Here is a 19,714-nt window from a genome sequence, read left to right as displayed (position 1 = left end):
ACAGCTCCAGTACAAGCACTCACTTGCCGGTGTTGAAAACCCTTCACAAGTGTGGAGGCTCTTCCCTAGGACTTTATTGCTTATCATAGGCAATAACAATTTGTTTCAGTGTCTTCGCTGTTAGGTATAATAGCCAAACAGAGGTATGAAAGACCCAAGCTGACACTCTGGTTGAAATCTGTTGCTCTGCCTAATCATTGTATAACCAGTCACAGTGAAACAACAGATCACCAGTGTGGCTATAAATTCTGGTTTTGCATAAATAAATAAACAGGTAGTCTTGTGCATTCAGATTTCCCATTCCATAATGCGGTTTCTCTAAGACCCTTCTGGGGGTTTCTGAGTATTGCTACTCAAGCTCCCAAATCTTCAGCAATATCAGGATTGACAGTTTTTCACCTATTTGAAAAGCAACAACATCTTGTTGAGTCCCGAGAACAACTGGGTGCATTTATGCTGCATCCATTTTAGAGAAAGGGATCTGAACCATACAGAAGAGGAAAGATTTTGGACAAAAAATAAAAGAGAGCTCTTGGACATCTGTGGATGTGAAATGATCAATTATCATCCTTTATGAAGGGAGGACTCATCGCACTGTTCTAAGCCCTGCCCAATCCTGCCTCCGAACTAAAATCTCCCCTGCAGCTTTACTGTTGTGTGTGGTTAAAAAGCTCCTTCTTCCCAGCCCACTGTGAGCATAGTTATTGCTATATATTCTCCTCTGTGGCACACTTAGGTATCTTCAGGAAACAAAAGACAGCAAATTCATACAGAATTTGATGTTTATCCATAGATTTAATATTTTCTGGATGAACAGGGGCAGCAGCTGGCTACTAATCACATCTGTATGAACCATTACATTCTGTTTGCTCCATCTCAGTTTCTTTGGTGTTCATTGTTGCTTTCTGCTGCTTGATACAGTGAAGTAGACCCGAGCACTTTGTGGTTCCATTAATAGGCTCAGCAGCAAAGTGCTTTCAACTCCCTCACACTTCTCTTGATTGCAGGGAAGGAAAGGCAAAGTTAAGGACATCTGCACTAGTGATTTTTTGCTGACTCAATCTTTCCAATTTTGTTCCATATTCTTGTAAGAGTTAATTTAACGTAAGCCTGTAACCATCTCCTCGCCTTAAAAATGGCTCTTTGCCACAATTTATATCTACAAAGAGTGAAGCACATGGCTGTTTTCCCCATCTTCTTTCATACACTTAGTGCCAGGGTCTGTGCTTCAATTGAAAACACAAAATAGCAGGAGAGAAAAGGAGGCTTTGGAGGTCATAATGAAAAAGATAATATGACAAAAGGATTAAAGACTTGGCAGATCTGAATCCTTTTTTTATTATTTTTTAAGTCTGACCACCATGGCTCTGTTTAGGTATTTGTGTGCATACCTCACAGTTGTTTACTTTTTCATATTGTTAACAACATTAAATATAAAGTACTACATCCACCTGAAATAATGAAATTTGGCATTTAAAAGACATCTAATTTGAATTATGTTGTTTCTGTGGATACAAGATGGCCCAGAAAAAGGCTCAGCTTACCTCACTAGAAATGGTCTTTTCAGACTGAAACAGAGCATTTGTTGTAAATTACAAGGGCAAAACCATAAAACAACAGAAAGCCCATAGCATATTTAGATTAGATGCAGATTTAGATTTAGATTTGCATGGGACATTAGGAATAAATTCTTTATCATGAGGGTGGTGAGGCACTGGAATGGGTTGTGCAGAGATGTTGTGGATGCCTCATCCCTGGAAGTGTTCAAGGTCAGGCTGGACGGGACATGGAGCAACCTGGTCTAGAGGAAGGTGTCCCTACCAATGGCAAGGGGGGTGGAACTCGATGATCTTTAAGGTGCCTTCCAACCCAAAGCATTCTATGATTCTATGATAATTATCAGTCTGAAAGAAACTAAAGTCTCAGGGATAACCTGGGTTGTTTTTTTGTTGTTGTTGTTTGTTTGTTTGTTTGGGGTTTTTTTGTTGTTTTTTTTTTTTTTTTGGTTTTTTTTTGTTTGTTTTTTGTTTTTGTTTTTTTTTGTAAGGATCTTAAAATTACTCCTTTGGAGGCATAGTTTCCAACACTGGGAGCAGACTGCAATGAAAGTAAATTATTCATATTCTTACTCTGTCAAGAGTTTGCAAGTTCAGTACTGTATTCTCAGACACTTACCAGTGAGCATCACTTCTCTACAGCCAAATTCAGTTGATGTCACCTAGATCTGGTCCAGTGGCTCTTCTCAGGCAAGTGCTTATTTTTTCCCCACTAACTCTATCCCTATAAAAGTCCATGCTGCTTTCTTCTTATCAGTGTTTGAGAAGGGACAGTGTGAATTGCTCATCTCAAATGTTCTTCAGACTCTTTTCGGTATCCATTGGATATTTCTTTCAGACAGTCTGGCTAGGTACACTTAAATAAGATGTACCAAAGTGAAAGCTGTTATCAAAAGTGGAATATTTTATTTATTTCTGCATTCATTGACCACACACACATTTGGGCTTTGGGCAAAGTCAGACAGAGGTTTTTATTTTTTTCCGCATTACTCCCTTTTCTTGGTAATCCAAGTCACGCATGAGAAATAGGGGTTAGAAGTGTAATTTCATGCCTAACAAAGATTGAAATTATTGATGGTGTCCAGTGATGAATTAATAGTGGACATTGATCCAAATTATGGAGTTTAAGCCTTTTTAGTTCAGCAGTTCATTAGCAACAATTAGCATCCCGCATGTGGGACGTCAGGCATGCTCTGCTACAGCAATCAGTCCACTTTCTGTACAGCCTGCCAAACAAGTCCTGTCAGGCTGTAGTTCTGACAGCACAGGTGGGGACTGGTCCATTTGGGAGCACAAACCAGAAGAGCTGAGGAGCCGAGGACATGCACAAGAACCTGATCCTCATTAATGAAAGCATTGCTTACACCATCACTTTACTCGTTGATGAGTACATCTACTACATCTAATCCAGGTCATCCTTGTTCTGTTCTTTACCTTGTGGACTCTCATGAGCTGGTAAGTAACCCTGCAGATGTCCTGAGGTTTATAGTGTGGGGACTCAGTGCAGACACCCAGATGTGCTTTGAGTTCAGCAGAGGTGTCCCACCAAGCTCACAGGTCATTACAGCCCAATTGTCACGCCCAGTGTGAAAGCAAAGATGAGAAGATTCAACTTTTCTTCAGTTCAACAGTTAAGGGAGCAACTATTTGCTGAACTGTTGAAATAGTGCTGAGGCATTTGAGATGTGCACCAACTAATATGCCAGAGTTTTTTCTAAACTCTTCCCCAGCAGGCTCCTGTTCTTTAACCAAGCTCTATGATTTTGCTGTCCTCTTGCAGGAACAACTTGGTCTATTGGACATGAAGAACTGAATTTTGTTTCACGGCATACTTATTCTCAGTTAACTAGTAGCTTGATTTAGCGTAGCCTATGATACTTAGCTGGCCACTCTCCAGCAATATGCAGGTCAGACCACAAAGCATATGCTAGAAAAAAAATGCCCATTTTTAATACTTATGTCTGATAGATCCCAAATAGATCTCTCCACACAAAGCAAACATTATCAGGAACCTTAAATCATGAGATTACACCATGTAGATTAGACCGTAGACGAAATACAGAAATCTGGGGGTGAAAAGAGGTCCCTTGTTCCTTCCCTGTGGGAGCCACTAATTTCTCTCAGCACAAAGCTGAACAAGAAGAAATAACCAGGCAGCTTCTAGCACCCGCCCACAACTCTTTCTCCAAAACCCTCTCCTTCCCCTTGTCTCTCTACACTCACTTGTTGCATCCTGCCCTGGGCTCTGCAGTGCTGCAGCAGCCAGAGCTTGGCTGTGTCTGGCCCCTATGTCCAAACCCACACATTTTCTCCAGCAAGCAGGAGTGCTGCTGCTCCAGCCAAACCCAGCTAAGTACTCCTCAACTTCAGCATTCGTGGTCTTGGAGTATCAGTTAGCAGAGTGTACAAATCTCATGCATCACCCATAAAATCCCCAGACAATCTATATTAACATTAAACATGATGCACAGAGTTTTTCTTGGAGCACATCAAAGCAGTAAAATGATGTCCAATGCAGAAATAAATTATTTTTATCTACGAGAATTAACTATTCAATTAAGATGGAACAGTGCTGAGTCAATTATATTGGAAGATGGTCATGACCAGCCTTTGAGAGAATATTTGCCTTCAGGGTGCAGCAGGCCATGGTCTAGGTGGGACACAGGACTAAGAAATATCCCCAGAATGGCTTCTGCTATCTCTATAGAGAACTGCCCAGTAGGAGCCTTGAAAACACAGGTTCCCAGAGATTGTCTGAAAGAGAAAAGATCATCACATCTTTTACACTAACACTTCCAAAGTCCTTCTGGCATCAGAAATTTTGACAACTTTTGAAAGAGTTGATGACATTTTGTGTTTTATTATTGTTTATCTGATTTGTTTCTGTGCAAGAGCTCAGCTGGAAAGGGAGTTTGAATGTGCTAACAGTCACTGGGGGGGGGAGGGGGGAGAGAAGCAAGGAAAAAGCATCATGTTTGTTTGATGTTTAAAATCTTAGTTTGAGTTTTAAAGACCACAAGTGTTGTTAAAGATCCAGCACAGCTCTGGAGGTTTGCTTTGCTGACAGGCATCCAAGTGTGAAGGGAGATGCTAATGCCTTTACTGAACTATTTCTGAAGCTTTCAGAGAACTGTATTTTATCTCCTGAAAACTTGAAATACAAGACATTCGGTAGCAAAGGTTGCTGCAAGCAAACTTACAGCAGCAAAGTGTGTCAGACTTTTTAAAAGCCTCATAAAGCTCCATTCCTTATCCATCAGCCAAGGGGCTGCCTGCTTCTATGCCAGAGCACGTCTTTCACACCTGATAAGTGACCCATCAGAAAAACAAATATCTTGGCTTTTCCAGCCACCCCATTAGAGGTGGCACAAGACCTGGTGGCAGCCTGCTCAGCAGCTGCTTACCACAGGAGATAGCTACCCCAAAACCAACTGGGCTGTTTTCCCTGGAGAGGCTTTCCCATACGGTTTAGAGGCAGAGCACTCAGGGCACCCCAGGGGTGCTGTCCTATTTGGGACAGTGTCCTCCTTTCTCAGAGCTTACCCCTTGACAAATTGGATCCTAAGGCCATTCAGGGAGTCTACTCAGCAGGAGAGGGGATGGTCTAATCCATCCCTGATCCAGTCTCTGGACACACACACAAAAAGTCCCCTAGATTAGTGTGACAAAAGGTGTGTGAGGAGGGGAACAGAGAAGGGAATGTGTCCAAAGGTGCTGGTGCTAGAGGAGTTACTGTGAGCACGTTACAGGTGTCTCTGGGAAAAGCAACTGGCAGGCTGAGAAGGGGAGATTGCTGAGTAGCAGGTACAGTGCTTAGCCCTGCTGAAGGGGTGTAAGTCCATTACAAATGGCAGACAGTCTATGTAAGGAAGCTCTAGTAAATGGGCAGGTGGGGTCAGAAAAGCTCCAAGGCATAGAAAATAATCTAAAACATTGCCTTTCCATTCGGTACTTCAGAGCACTCTCCCAGAGAGTGAAATAATCAACTAAAATTAAGTTGCACCCAAAAAAGTTTACCGTTTTCCCAGAGGGTATATTTTCCTTTCAGTTTACTGACTTTTAAAATAACTCCCCTGACTCTGGCAAATAAGGAGTACCTTTTACTTTTCTAGAAGTATTCAGCATTAGCAGACCTGTCATCTACTTTGCATGTCTGCCACTCAATAAGCAGGGAAATCCCAGGACATGACAAGCAGCAAGTCACACAGTCTAGGCTGATCATAAAATAACAGAATCAGGAGGTTTGGGTTGAAAGGGACCTTAAAGATCACTTAGTTCCAATCCTCCTGCCATGGAAAGGGACACATTCCATTAGACCTGGTTGCTCAAAGCCTCATCTAACCTGGCCTTGAACACTTCTAGGGATAGAGCAGCCACAACTTCTCTGAGCAACATGTTCCAGTGTCTCTCTACACTCACAGTAAAAAATTTCTTACTACTATCTAATATAAATCTGCCCTCTTTCAGTTTAAAACCATTAACCCTTGTTCTATTGCTATGGGAGCTACTAAAACAATGCCCCCAAATGTGAGGCTCAAGTAGCAGGAGCTAGATGCAAAGAGCCAATGGAGTGGCAGCCTATGACTGCATAACTATTTGTTATTGTTTTGGCTTAGATGTCTTCCTTACTATTAATTAGTGGCTAGGGTTTACCACCAAAATACTTATTCATGTTCAGGAAGCAGGAGAACAGGTTCAAGCTACCTGTGTTGGGCCATAAGAATGTTACTTTTCTTTGCCTGTAATCCACTACCCAAAGTCTGTTACAAGGAGCACCTATAGCCCCTCATGTTAATTCTTAGACAGCTTATAGTTTTGCTTCTGAATATCTACATATAAGCCAGTGGTGTCTCAGCTATGACGGTGGCTGTCACACAGGCACATACCCTCCAGATACAACTGAGGCTATAAACTCCCTTGGGAAACATCATGATGCAGGCTAAATTTTGTAAAGACAACCCTTTCCAGATGAAGTCTGTTGCATTCCTGCTTATTGCCATGTTTTCAAAATATCTCAGTTAAATGCTACTGAAGCAAAGGAGGTGAACATTACGCAAAAGATCAGCAATGTGCTCTGCTGCCAATGAGGTCAGCAGCCTCAGATAGTTTGTTCCACTTCTGTGGCTCTTAGTGTTCAATGAATTTAACAGATGTGAAACTCCACCTCTAGCTCACTTTTCCCAGCAGTACTTATCCTGTGCATGGGCCACCACCCCTGTCCTGGATGCTGGAGCACCCTGAGAAATTCACTCTGCTGGCTGTGGAGCTTTCCTCCTCAGGTCTATGAAGAGCTCATGAGGCTTGGGAATAGAAGTCCTGCAGCACAGTGATGTCCAACCAATAGTGACAGCACTAGGGAGTGCTATCAGTGTAGGTGAACATGTCCTCTATCTCAGCCCAGTGGCTTTTCAACAGGAACAAGTCATGTCTCCATCATGGTACCCTGGGAGAGGAGTGTGGAGCCTGGCATGGGTTGCATGAGCAGGCTTCTGACCTTTAACACTATGTAAGGAATAGAAAAGGGACAAGGAAATAAGTGAACACATTGATGTGTGCAGTGTTCAGGCACCCTGGGAGCCTGCTCTTGCTATGGTCCCTGGGACATAACCTTCTGCTTGTTGTGCAAGCCATATCTGTCTGTCCTGAACACAGGACACTGTCTCTGCCTAGAAAGCAACATCTGGTTCATTCTATGTCTTACAGTACCAACACCATGCATTAAGTGGATTTTGCATAGCATATTTGCAAATATTGTATAAATATTTCATACATTGTCCAGACTGTGTTTTGGTCTGGAAAGAAAGAAAGAAAGCATTTATTACAGCTGAGTATTAGTACAAGCATTATGGATAAGTGTGGAAGAGGATCTATATTTCTAACTGTTATAAAACATCTTGTCTCCAGAAGCTTTCTCCTGAGGGTGCCATACATTATTACATCATGCTTGGACAGAAATCATAATTGCACTACTGGAAATGATATATTTTTCTATCAGCTGCCTCAGGCCTGACTGGGAAGAAACAGAAATAAAGAAAACAACCCTTAAAAGCTCAGGATTCCTAAGAGTCATGCCAAAAATTTGGGGTGTTTTCTTGAAGTTGCTACAACTGTTGGATTCTTTGTATAACTGAATTGCAAAGCAAGGACTGACAAGTCTTCTGACTCCACAAAAAATCTTGCAGTTACGAAGCTTTGTCTTTAAAACTTTAGTTCCAGTCTCTTATGATCATGTGAAAATCTTGGACTGTGCTGATTGTGAGGAAGTGAGCTTCTGCTATCCACAGCTGCAGAAAAGAAGCTGCAGCTAAACTTTGGTATAAGCCAACAATGCAAAAGAAATAGTGAAAATACTTATTTTCTTTCTGTTTCAGAGTTGGGGTTTGTGTTGGTTTTTTTTTTTTTTTTTTGGTTGGTTGGGTGGGTTTTTTGGGGGGTGTGTGGGTTCTTTTATTTTTTCTTTTTTCCTAAGTCTCAACAGTTGTCTCAACAATTGTTTCCACAATCCTGGAAACTTTGTGAGAATAAGACCATGTGTACTCCATGACTTGGGGGCAACCACTGGCCACGTGATTCCCGTCCACCACCTCCATATGTCTCTGGTCATCAGAGATATATAAAACAGGTTATCTGGCTTCACACATCAACAGCCAGTTTCGGCCTTGCCTTCATGTGTAGCTGGACAGGGACTGCTTAACCATGGAAAGATCATTTTTCACAGCTTACAAATTGTCAGGTGGGCTGAAGTAGTTGGGGAAGGAGAACATCATATCCACTGGATGTTGGGCTTAAAAAATGCTCCCAACAACACTTCCAGAGCATGATGAGAAAGAGGTATAAGAAGATGCAGAGTCTTTTTGAGGTGTGAGGTCTCTTTGCCACTCACCCGCCTCCTCCTCCCCAGCACACAGTGGGACCATACCCGTTGCTTAGAGCAAAAAAAGTGGATGCTGACTTATGTGAGAAGAGTCATCTTCATAGTGTCTCAGCTTTCATATCGCATCTTAATCTGATGGAGAATGGCAAGAGATGCATGAAAACTATGGTCTTTGTCAGCCTCAAAGGTTGAAATTATCATAAAGTCTGTCTTTGTGGAACTTTGAGTGGATTCATCAGCGGTTTCACCCACATATACACCACAGCTGTACATCTACGCATGCGCTGCAAGCGTGGCAACATACTGTCACAGCAGTGACCACAGGCTGCCTATGAGTCAGGCCTGTTCTTCTCACAGTAGATAAAAGCTTGTGCCATGAACCATGCATGACAAATTGCACAAGAAAAAGTGCTGCCTTATGGCCCTTCATTATTTAAATTACAGTTTTGCATCATCAATTTTAGCCCTGCTTATGCTTATGCCATCTTCAGTTTTCAGAAAGGTTTAGGGGAAAGCATTTTTTTCTTGCTTACTAATTTTTAAAGCAGGCATTACAAGTACCTACCTGCTCTTCGTGGAAATGAGAGAAAAGTTCAGCCAATTCCTATATGATCTACACCAAAAAAAGTCCAGCATCTGCTAACAAAAAATCATAAATTGATTACTTTTAGGGAATAAAAGTATCAGTTAATGTTTAACAAGTACTCCAGGATTTTTGTTTTCTGCATATATGCCACCATAACTGCAACCCTAAACAAGAGAAAAGCATCCTTGCTCCATTTCTTTGTTTCTCTTCTTTTACAGGTGCTTAAAAATACCTGCTGCTTTCTGAAATTGATTTCTATTAGATAGCCAGAAAACACATTTGTTAACTGCCTGAATGCTATGTTTCTTAGCACATTGATTCATTTATAATAGTCTTTTCCTTTTCTGAATTAGCATTTTCATTTTTCAAGGCTTTCTCACCTTCTGGTGTAATGGACTGTGGAAGCAATCTTAGCACATTGACTTTGTTTATTCTGAATTCCCTCAAACCAGTGCAAACCAGAGACTTATGTGTGCTTGAACCTTGAGGATTATGTGTGTACACGTGTGTATGAACAAAAGAATTTATACTCACACAATTCCTCTGTTGCAAGGATCTGGGAACAAGAATGAGATTTTGGCTGCAGTCATCACTGCCAACTGTTTGCTAGACATACATCTGTCTGACAGATTTTGTGCTGCAATATTAGCAACCTGATGGCTGGCAACTATCAAAATGCTGGTGAAAGCAGAAGTGTGAAAGCTGAATAGTTACCTGAGCTGATCACGTATCTCAAACTAAAAACTCTGCCTTCATTTATTTAGACAAACTTGGTGATGGGCTCAACTGGAAAATTCCCAGAGGGAGCAAATAAAGTCAAAACATCTGCCTTGGTGATGACAGACAGAGAAATTTTCTCTTAGCACTTCAGCACTTCCTTTTCCAGTCTGAGCCATGCCAAAGGATTGAAGTGCACAAAAATATAAGTAGGAGCCTTGTCTCTTGATGAGCTCATGTATCTCATCACTCTATATACCCAAAGTGACAGTGAGCATGGAGGCAGCAACCCTACATGCTGTGGAGGGACTCATCTGTTCCACGTCATTTTCTTTCCAGTTCTAGCTGATGTTGGAGGGAAAGTTTTTCTTCTTCTGAAGGGTCTTTATTTTCTTTACAATAATGTATTTATATTGCCTAACACTGTCACACATTTACCTATAAATACAATTTAGGCAGGATAAATTGTGCATGTGAAAGATACCTCTCTCTCTGTGAACTGTACAAACAACCTAGATACCTTGTTAGATGAAATAGGGAGAGATGAATGGGGGGAGATGAAGAGTCCTCAAAGTCACTTTCTACTTATTTGGACTGACAATAACGGATGCTTTTGGTTACGGGTGTCCTAGAAATAAATAAAATAGAAACTTCACATACAAGAGGCTTAAAACTGTTTAGTCCACAGTATCAGAGTATCACAGTATGTTAGAGATTGGAAGGGACCTCAAAAGATCATCTAGTCCAATCCCCCTGCCGGAGCAGGAACACCTGGATAAGGTTACACAGGAACGTGTTCTGTGGACGGGTTTTGAATGTCTCCAGAGAAGGAGACTCCACAACCTCCCTGGGCAGCCTGTTCCAGTGTTCCGTCACCCTCACTGAGAAGTTTCTTCTCAAGTTTAAGTGGAACCTCTTGTGTTCCAGTTTGTACCCATTGCCCCTTGTCCTATCATTGTTTGCCACATTGTTTGCCACATTGTTTGCCTTCTTAAGCAGAAGCCATGTAAGCAGGGAGCCCAACTACTTCCTCAGGCCTGGGAATGAGGAGCCCGGCAGCCAGCACACCCTTTAGGTCAGTAGCTGATTGTTACTCAGCAACACCCCCATTGCACTTGCCTGCAATCTGGTTTGCTTGCCCTCAGCTACTAGACTGTGTCTTTTTTCCCAGGTGGAGGGAAAGCCCCATGGAAAGCACAGGATAAAGGCCTTGGACCTCTCTGAGGGGGTTAATGTGGTGGTGGCAGGAGACATGGGCACTGCAAGGTGCTATAGATGTGGGCAACCAGATAGCCACCCCCGTGCTGTGGCAGCTTCACCACGTCTGCCAGTGAGTGGATCACAGTCTGCAACAAATTGTCTGGAAGCAAGTGACTCAGCCATACACCCAGGAGGACCAGAAACACCATATCCTGCCGGGGGTGATGGACAGGGGGAAAACCAGCAAGGAAGACTGCATCAATTCTTGTACCTTGAAGCTGCTCCTCTGCTCGAGTCTCCCAGTGTAGCCTGCCCCTGTGCAGCCATTCTGGATAGGCAAATTGTCCAAACCTGTTCCCTTTCTGTAGCTGATCACTACAACATGTTTCCCAAGTCATCAAGTCAGGACTGCTCCACCCAAATGGTCATTTTTTCTTGGGCAATATTGACCCGTCAGCTCCACATATGCACTAACTGCTGACTGTAGCAGGCAGAATATCCAAAGCTTTTGTATCAAGAAGGATTTTCTGCTTTATTGCATAGTACTGAATGATACATAAGGAAAGTCCTTACATGCAGATAATCAATATGTTTTACTCTCCATGTATCTGAACTACATGGCATAACAAATAAACAGATATCTTTTTTTCTGCAGGGAAAAAAAAAAGATAAACAGATCTAGCAAGTCCTGATAGAACTATATTTAATAAATGGTGTTGTTTTCAATCATATTAGTCACCAGGGGATCTGAATGTGATCAGCACATCTCAGACAAGAGTCTGAGGAGATGGCAAGCATGAACTAGAAAAGAGTAGCTTTTGAAATGCTAACAAACATAACTCGCTCACAAAGTTGTGCCTCACAGTCACAGGTTCTCATGGGGAACTTCAGCCACCATGACATCTGCTGGAGGAACAAACCATCTAGGAGGTTCCTGGAAAATACCAATGTAACTTTCTGGCACAGTTAGCGGAGAGACCAGTAAGGAGAGGTGTGCTTCTGGACCTCATATTAGCAAACAAGGAAGGACTGTTGGTGATGTGAAAGCTGGGAGCAGCCCGGGCTTCAGTGACTATGAGATCATGGAGTTCGGTATCATGTAAGGAAGAAGCAGGGCAGTAAGTAAAATCAAAACAGCGGACTTCAGGAGAGCTACTTCGGCCACTTCTGGGACTTTCTTGGAAGAATTCCATAGGAACAGGCCCTAGTGGGAGGAGTGGTGGAAAGAAAGATGGTTAATATTCAAGATCACTTCCTCCAGGCTCAAGACCAGTGCACCCCCACGGGCAAGAAATCAAGCACGGATTGATTTCAAGCACCATGCAATCAGGGTACATGGATGAACAAGGAATTCCTGTCAAAATGCAAAACACAAGCAGGGGATATACAGGATGTGAAAGCAGGCACAGGCTACCTGGGATGAATATAAGGCTATTGTCAAGAGTATGCAGAAAAGTGATGAGGAGAGCTAAGGCCCATTTGGAATTATATCTGGCTAAGGATGTCAAGGACAGCAAGAAAGGCTTCTTCAAGCACATCAATCATAAAACGAAAACTAGGGAAAATGTTGGCCTGCTACTGAATGGAGCAGGATGCTGGTGATAGGACACAGAGAAGGTAGGCATACTGAATACCTTTTTTGCTTCAGTCTTAATATCAAGGCCAGTCCTTAGGAATCTTTGGCCCAGAAGACTAGGGAGGAGGTTTGCAAAAAGAAATCTTTCTCTTGGTTGAGGAGGATTGGTTAATAGATCATTTAGACAAACCTGACATCTAGAAGTGCATGGGCCCGGATGGGGGCATCATTGCTAGGTCACTCTTGGTCATCATCAGAAAGGTCACAGCGATGAGAAGAGGTGCCTGAGGACTGAAAGAAAGCAAATATCATCCCAGTCTTCAAAAAGGGCAACAAGGAGGAACTAGGGGACTGCAGGCCAGTCAGCCTCACCTCAATCCCTGGAAAGGTGATATAATGGCTCAGCCTGTAGGCCATGTCTAAGCATGTGGAAGACAGCAAGTTGACCAGGAGTAGCCAGCATGGATTCACAAAAGCGAAGACATGCTTGACCAACCTTCTACAATGGAACAACTGGCTGGATACATGAGGGGAGAGCAGTGGATGTTTTCTACCAGGACTTCAGCAAAGCTTTCAGGACTCACCCGTGACATCTCAGTAGGCAAGCTCAGGAAGCACAGGCTGAACAGGTGAACAGTGAGGTGGCTTGAGAACTGACTAAGTGGCAGGTCTCAGAGGGTTGCGATCAAGGGCACAGTCTAATTGGAGACCTGTGGCTAGTGGTGTCCCCCAGGAGTCACTGGGTCCAGTATTGTTTAACTTACTCATCAATGACTTGGGGGAAGGGATAGAGTGCTTTCTCACCAAGTTTGCTGCTGATACAAACTGGGACTAGTGGCTGATACCTCAGAGTGCTGTACTCCCATTCAGAAGGATCTAGACAGGCTGAGAGGAGCATTTTGAAATTCAACAAAAACAAGTACAGGGTATTGCACCTGGGAAGGAATAACCTCAGGCACCAGTGCAATCTGGGGCTGACCTGCTGGAAAATAGCTCTGTGAAGTACCTGGGGGTCCTGGTGGACAGCAAGTCGTCCATGAGCCAGTAATGTGTCCTTGTGACCAACAAGGCTAATGGTATCCTAGGCTACATTAGGAATAGTATTGCCTGAAGGTCTAGGGAGGTAATCATACCTCTCCACTCGAGCCAAGTAAGAATGAATTGTAGATCAAATATTTTATTGTAATTCTGTTTATTCCTTCCCTTTCTAGGAATATCCTGTTGATAGTCATTCCCTCATCACATAAATGTTTTCTCAGGAAAAAAAAAATATATAACTGGGTATTATGTCCTTAGAAATATATTTGAAAGCCAGTCAAATTGCAGAAAAGGTAAAATTATCCTTTCAAAAGACTCAGTGATTCATCACCATGTAACCTTCAACACCTGCAAACACTGAAAGTCCTGCAGGTAAAAAGTTCAAGCAAATATAAACCCTCACATACAGGAAGCTCCCACAGTGTAGAAAGTCTTTCGCACTAAACAGCAAACACAACAAATCGTTTAGTGCTGTAGGTTCCTTTTAATAGCTCTATGACATTCAAGATTGTAAAACTAAAACCTGCCAGAAGTCAAAATCCAAAGAACACCAAATAAGATGCATGCTTACTTAAAAATTGTACAGTTGATACATAGAAATAGTCTTCACACTGAGGCATTGCATTAGATAAAGCAAGCGGCTCCAGTGTGTGCACCCAAATTACTAAAGGCTGACGGAGCTGAAGGAACTGGTCCCTGGTGGCTCTGTCATTCAGACAAGAGAAAAAGTGCAGAAAAGGAATTAGGGTACTGAAAAATACCAAGTGAGACCCATAGTCAGACTGCTTGCTAATGGTCTTTGTCCCTTCTGGCTTGGCAGGGCACTTCAGCCTGTGCTGCCACCTTCAGGCTCTGCAATCTGTGAGAAGTTACAGGCTTCTTCACTTCTTCAGAAGGGGTAGAATTCAGTCTTTGGAGGAACCATCTTTCTTCCAGTGCCTTTTTAATACACTGCAAATGCAGAAGAGAAGGTGCTGTTAATCCCTCCTCCTGGCCATATGTCTCCACTTCCAAACGCTGGTGTAGTCATCATGTCACCTCAGAGTGAAGGTGCAGTCTCCTGCCCCTACTGCTTCCCCTGGCACTGGCTCCCCAGACTGGTGGGCAGAGGGTTTTACCATGAGAAGTAGCCTTGGAGGACATTGCTGATGGAGCCATGCCCATGCCTGTACAGCTTAGCATCAGGTGACTTTTTCTCTCCTGCTTTGAACAAAAAGTAAACATACACTCCCATTTGTGGTTTTCCCTCAGTCCTCTTCTCATAGGTGTAAGATGAAGATTGAACTCATAATGATGCCTGTTATGCTGCTCACAAGAATGAAAACCATTTTTAGAGTTCTTTAAGAAATTCACAGAAATATTCAGAAAATTACACCAATTGCCCTATCTCTTAAATGACTCATTAAGAAAAGAGACAACAGGCTATGCATTTTTCTGACGACTCAGGAGCACAAGGTACCTGCAAATCTGCATGTTGCTGCCCCCCTCATTTCCGACTCTGTGGATGAATGCACAGATCTGTGGTCTGGTCATGCGGTTGCACCAAGGACTGTGTTACCATGACCAGGCACCTGCACTGGCACCATAAGTCCCACACTGTACTTGCAGTGTGTGCCAAAGACGCAAGCAGAATATAAATACAGCTACCTCCTGCTGCTGTAGATTATACTTACATCTGTGCTTGGCATTTTGGTTCTAGGTAAATTAGCGCTGCTGAGGCAAGCAGCAAGCAACTCACGTTTGAGAACAATTTTCCTAACCTTCCTCTCTGTTGCTCAGGCACTATAAATTGAACTTTGATTGCTTTGCTGTGCCTGTATCTTATATAACCCTGTGAGGCCCTGGAAACTCACATTGTGGTGTACAGATAAATGCAGCAAGGCTGCATACTTACTTATTAATCAAGAAGGCGTGCATAGCCAGACACTTCCATCTGCCTTCTGGGACTATCTTTTTGAAGCTGGCAGTGACTACTGCTAAACACACCTCTGAGAAACTGCGTTAAGTAATGTTGATGGGTATAATCTTAGGGCTCAGTCAGTCTTTTTTCTTTCACTGGAAGCACATTGCCATATTAGCCTTGATGAGAGATTAATTTCTGTTCACTTTGGTTTGTTTGATTTTTTTTTTAATCTAGAGCCAGATTAAGGTATTTTTTCTCTGAAGCAGTCAAAATGTTTAATATGTTGCTAAGTAGCATGTAACAGAAGTAATCAATAGTATTCCAGAGCATGTTTTGATACCATCAGATAAGTGATACTAACTAATCATAAACACTGCTGAGATAATATGGCAGAGCTCAAGAAAAACTACTAACAATTCTCATGATTTTAGTGAATCTATTCCCAGTTCTTAGTTACAAAATCTGCTAATTCATTGGTTTGTTTAATTTCTAATAACTTATTATATAAATTCAAGTAATTATGTGAGGAAAAAGGCTGCACTTCTCTCTAAGTCAGTCTTAGGAAGGAGCATGATATTAGGACCTTAAATTCTGTATTTGGGCTTGCAATTAGGAAAACAGGCGATCAATATTATTTATTTTACACAAGAATGTGATTCCTCAGGTCACACTAGAAAGCACGCTGAATCTACAGGGTAATTTACAGTCCAGGACTTTCAGAAAAAGAAGAAACGGCACCTTGGAAATGAGCTTTTCTGGTCCCAGCTCAACTTCCTGACAAAGATGGGGAAATGTGTCTGTGTGACTGATTTCTACCTGGTGGTACTTAGGAATGGGTCCAATTACAAAGTGCCAGGTTCGCTGCACAAGGAGAGGAGGGCTAGAAGAAAGGTTTGCTCATCTCCCAAATCCTTGCAGTAAATTGGCTTCTCAGGAGGGGTGTTGAGGGTTTTAGGTATTCAGTGAAGTAGTCATTAATCTAGAAGAGAGATGAGGCTGTCCACATGACTTCAGCTGATTGCATCCTGTACAGGATTTCCAAAGGAAAACAGCCTTTATTTCCTTTTGGATGCTTTCTATAGGTTTGTAATGCTCTTTTTTACCTGACAGACAGTGAGATGGCATGACAAATTTCTCTTACCTACTTTTAGGAAAGCTATTTGATTTTTTTGTTATTGTATCAAAGGCTGGAATTTGATGGCTGTAACTGGATTCTTTATTCTGCCTGTCATTTCCACCAGGCTTTTTCTTACTCTCAAATCAGATCTTATTGTACTTCTTTGGTATTTAACTGTCTCCACTAATGATCTCCACTGATCTCCCTATATTCCTATAATGGCTGCTTTGCTCTTAATATCTTGTGCAAACTGCAGCCAAGCTTTGTGATCTATAACCGGTACTTGCTATCCAAATGCACTATGATGTTGAGATTGTTATCTCTAATACAAGCTTTGATCTAATCTCAGATGATACCAGCAATCCATGAGCTATACACAAACCCCTTTTTTATGGAGCTGGTAATTAAAGGAACATTGTGTTAATATTACTGAAAGTGCATTGCAAAACCCAATGCATAAAAAATTATCTGATCAGGTGAGTGCGGTGAAGGGCATACAGAATAATTGATATCAGCAATGACACTTCACAGTGTAAATCTCTCTCACATGCTTTAAAGAACATGAGCAAAGTTCAGATCATTACATGAAGTCCTGTTCACTAGCTGGAGCATACGTTGTGCAATATCAGCAGTCTCCCCTCCAAAGGTCAGAGGTAACTTGCATTCATATGGTATCTAAAGCCTGAAAAGTGAGGCTGGGCAAATCAGCAGGATCTGCTAAGCTAAGAATGGAATAAAGTCAATTTAATACTCCCTCAGAAATACAGTAGTGTAAGTCTGGTACACAGTGACAGAATCAGAGACCTAAAACACAGAAGCTGAATGCTAAATCCATGCCTGCTGAGGGGCTGAGTCCAGGAGGAAATGCTCAGAAATTTCTCCCTGTTTTCAGAGGCGAAGACTGCTCCAGTAATGGCTGCCCATCACCGGCACCTACACATCTGCCTGCGGTCTCTGCATGCCTTTTGGCCAAGACTCTTGCAGACATCTCCCACTGGCAGCTATAAGGGCAGCTCAGGGATTGCTATTGTGACTGGTGTTGTTCAACATGTTTGTTGGTGACGTGGACAGTGGGATTGAGTGCACCCTCAGCAGGTTTGCTGACAACACCAAACTGTGTGGAGCAGTTAACATGCTGGAGGGAAGTGATGCCATCCCTGACTGGCTTGAGAGGTGGGCCAGTGCTGTGTTCTGGGCTGCATCAAAAGGAGCATGACCAGCAGGTCAATGGAGGTGATTCTCCCCCTCTACTCTGCTGTCATGAGACCCCACCTGGAGTACTGGATTCATCTCTGGGGCACCCAACACAAGAGGGATGTGGATCCGTTGGACTGAGACTAGAGGAGGGCCACAAAGATGAGCAGAGGCCTGGAGAACCTATTATATGAAGACAGGCTGAGCTAGTTGGGGGTTTTCAGCCTAGAGAAGAGAATGCTCAGGGGATACCTTATAATAGTCTCTCAGTACCTAAAAGGGACCTACAAAAAGTCAGGAGAAAGAATTTTTACAAGGGCAAGTAGTGATAGAACAAGAGGGAATGGCTTTAAACTGAAAGAGGGTAGATTTAGATTAGACATTAGGAAGAAATTCTTTACTGTGAGGGTGACAAGACACTGGAACAAGCTACCCAGAGGAGCTGCAGCTGCCCCATCCCTGGAAGTATTCACAGCCAGGTTGGATGGTGCTTCGTGCAACCTGGTCTAGCAAAAGGTGTCCCTGCCAGTGGCAGGGGGATTGGAGCTGGATGATCTTTAAGGTCTCTTCCAACTCTAAGTATTCTGTGATTCTATGATTCCTTTTGAACCTGCCCCCATGCTCTGAACAGTTTGCATGGCCACTTTGCCGCCAGCTTGCTCCTTCTGTCGTGCAATGAAAGCACCACACATGTGGCCTGGAAAGGTCTTCCCCCATGAAGATGGAAGGAAGGAGCTCCAGAAGGTTGAGCAAAACTTTGAGCCCTCCTTCTGGACCTTCCTTGCAGTCTCTCCCACATACTGACTTCATATTGAAGCTTATTTTGGAGCTGAAACTATTAGTAGAAATAAGCATCCTGACAGATTTATTTAATTTAAGCTCCACCTACAGCTGAGATTTTAATTTACTCCATACCATGCACACTGCTGTCCAACAAATGGACTCTCAACAGAACTACTGAGTCTGATGTTTGGATGAGTTTGGGTTGCTTTTCACAGTTTTTCGTATTTCAGCTTGTTGTAACTCAGAGTACTGACCAGTGTGTGTGTCAATGCAAATTTATGTGAATCAAACTTCACAAAAGGCTCTGATATTCCCTTGAAAGCTCATCTTTGTGCTTGGACAGTGGAGTGCTAATCAACACAGATGATGAGTTAATGGCAGATTTCAGCTGGTGGTAGTCCTTAAGAACGCACATGTTCTAGGATATTTCAGATAAGCTCTGTTGATACCCTTAAAATACAAGAATTATGTGACTTTACAGGTTGCTAAGTGGTTATAATTATGGCCTTAATAATGAAAATTAGTCTGCTAATGATAATGTATTCTTGCTTTACAACACTTAGGTTCTAGTTATTTGTCAAAATGCATTCATAAAACAAGAAAAAAACTAAAAAATTATACTGTATACACAAATATGCAAGAGGTGTTTTGTTTTGTGTTTTATTTTAACAAAAACTTTTTATTTTAATGTCAGAGATTTTCCATATGTTTGCATTCCAGTTTTTAGGTGCATTGGGAAAACAGTGAAATCAGGACAAAATGGAAAACATTTGTGTCTTCCACCATGATTAGGACCAGTTTCACTCAGTATTTGGGGTACTGAGCAGACACACAATCAATAACACGTAACTGTGACTACTGATGAGATGACCTGTGAAGTGACTTCTTCACATCAGTAGCTGGCAAAACTGAAAGCAAACCACTTGTAATGCAATGAAGAACTCGGTGATGACATCTTTGGATATTTTTTTTCATGTTCTATGATCAAGAAATTGATGATTATTTTTTTTCCCCTATTCTTGGAAAAAATTCATTGTTGCTGACATAGCTGTCATCGCAAGTGAAAGCTTTGCTTGGAGTGTTCCACCACATTTCTGAGCAATTTTCATTGTTTTTTTTTTTTTTTCCTGATAATTGCAAAAGCCCATGTCAGTCCTGTGACTTTCTATA

Source organism: Neopsephotus bourkii, unplaced genomic scaffold (assembly GCF_033783945.1).
Source record: "Neopsephotus bourkii isolate Nb327-2 ecotype Australia unplaced genomic scaffold, CSIRO-AGI_Nbou_v1 NB_962, whole genome shotgun sequence".
NCBI classification, from domain to species: domain Eukaryota; kingdom Metazoa; phylum Chordata; class Aves; order Psittaciformes; family Psittacidae; genus Neopsephotus; species Neopsephotus bourkii.
This window is presented reverse-complemented; position numbering follows the sequence as displayed.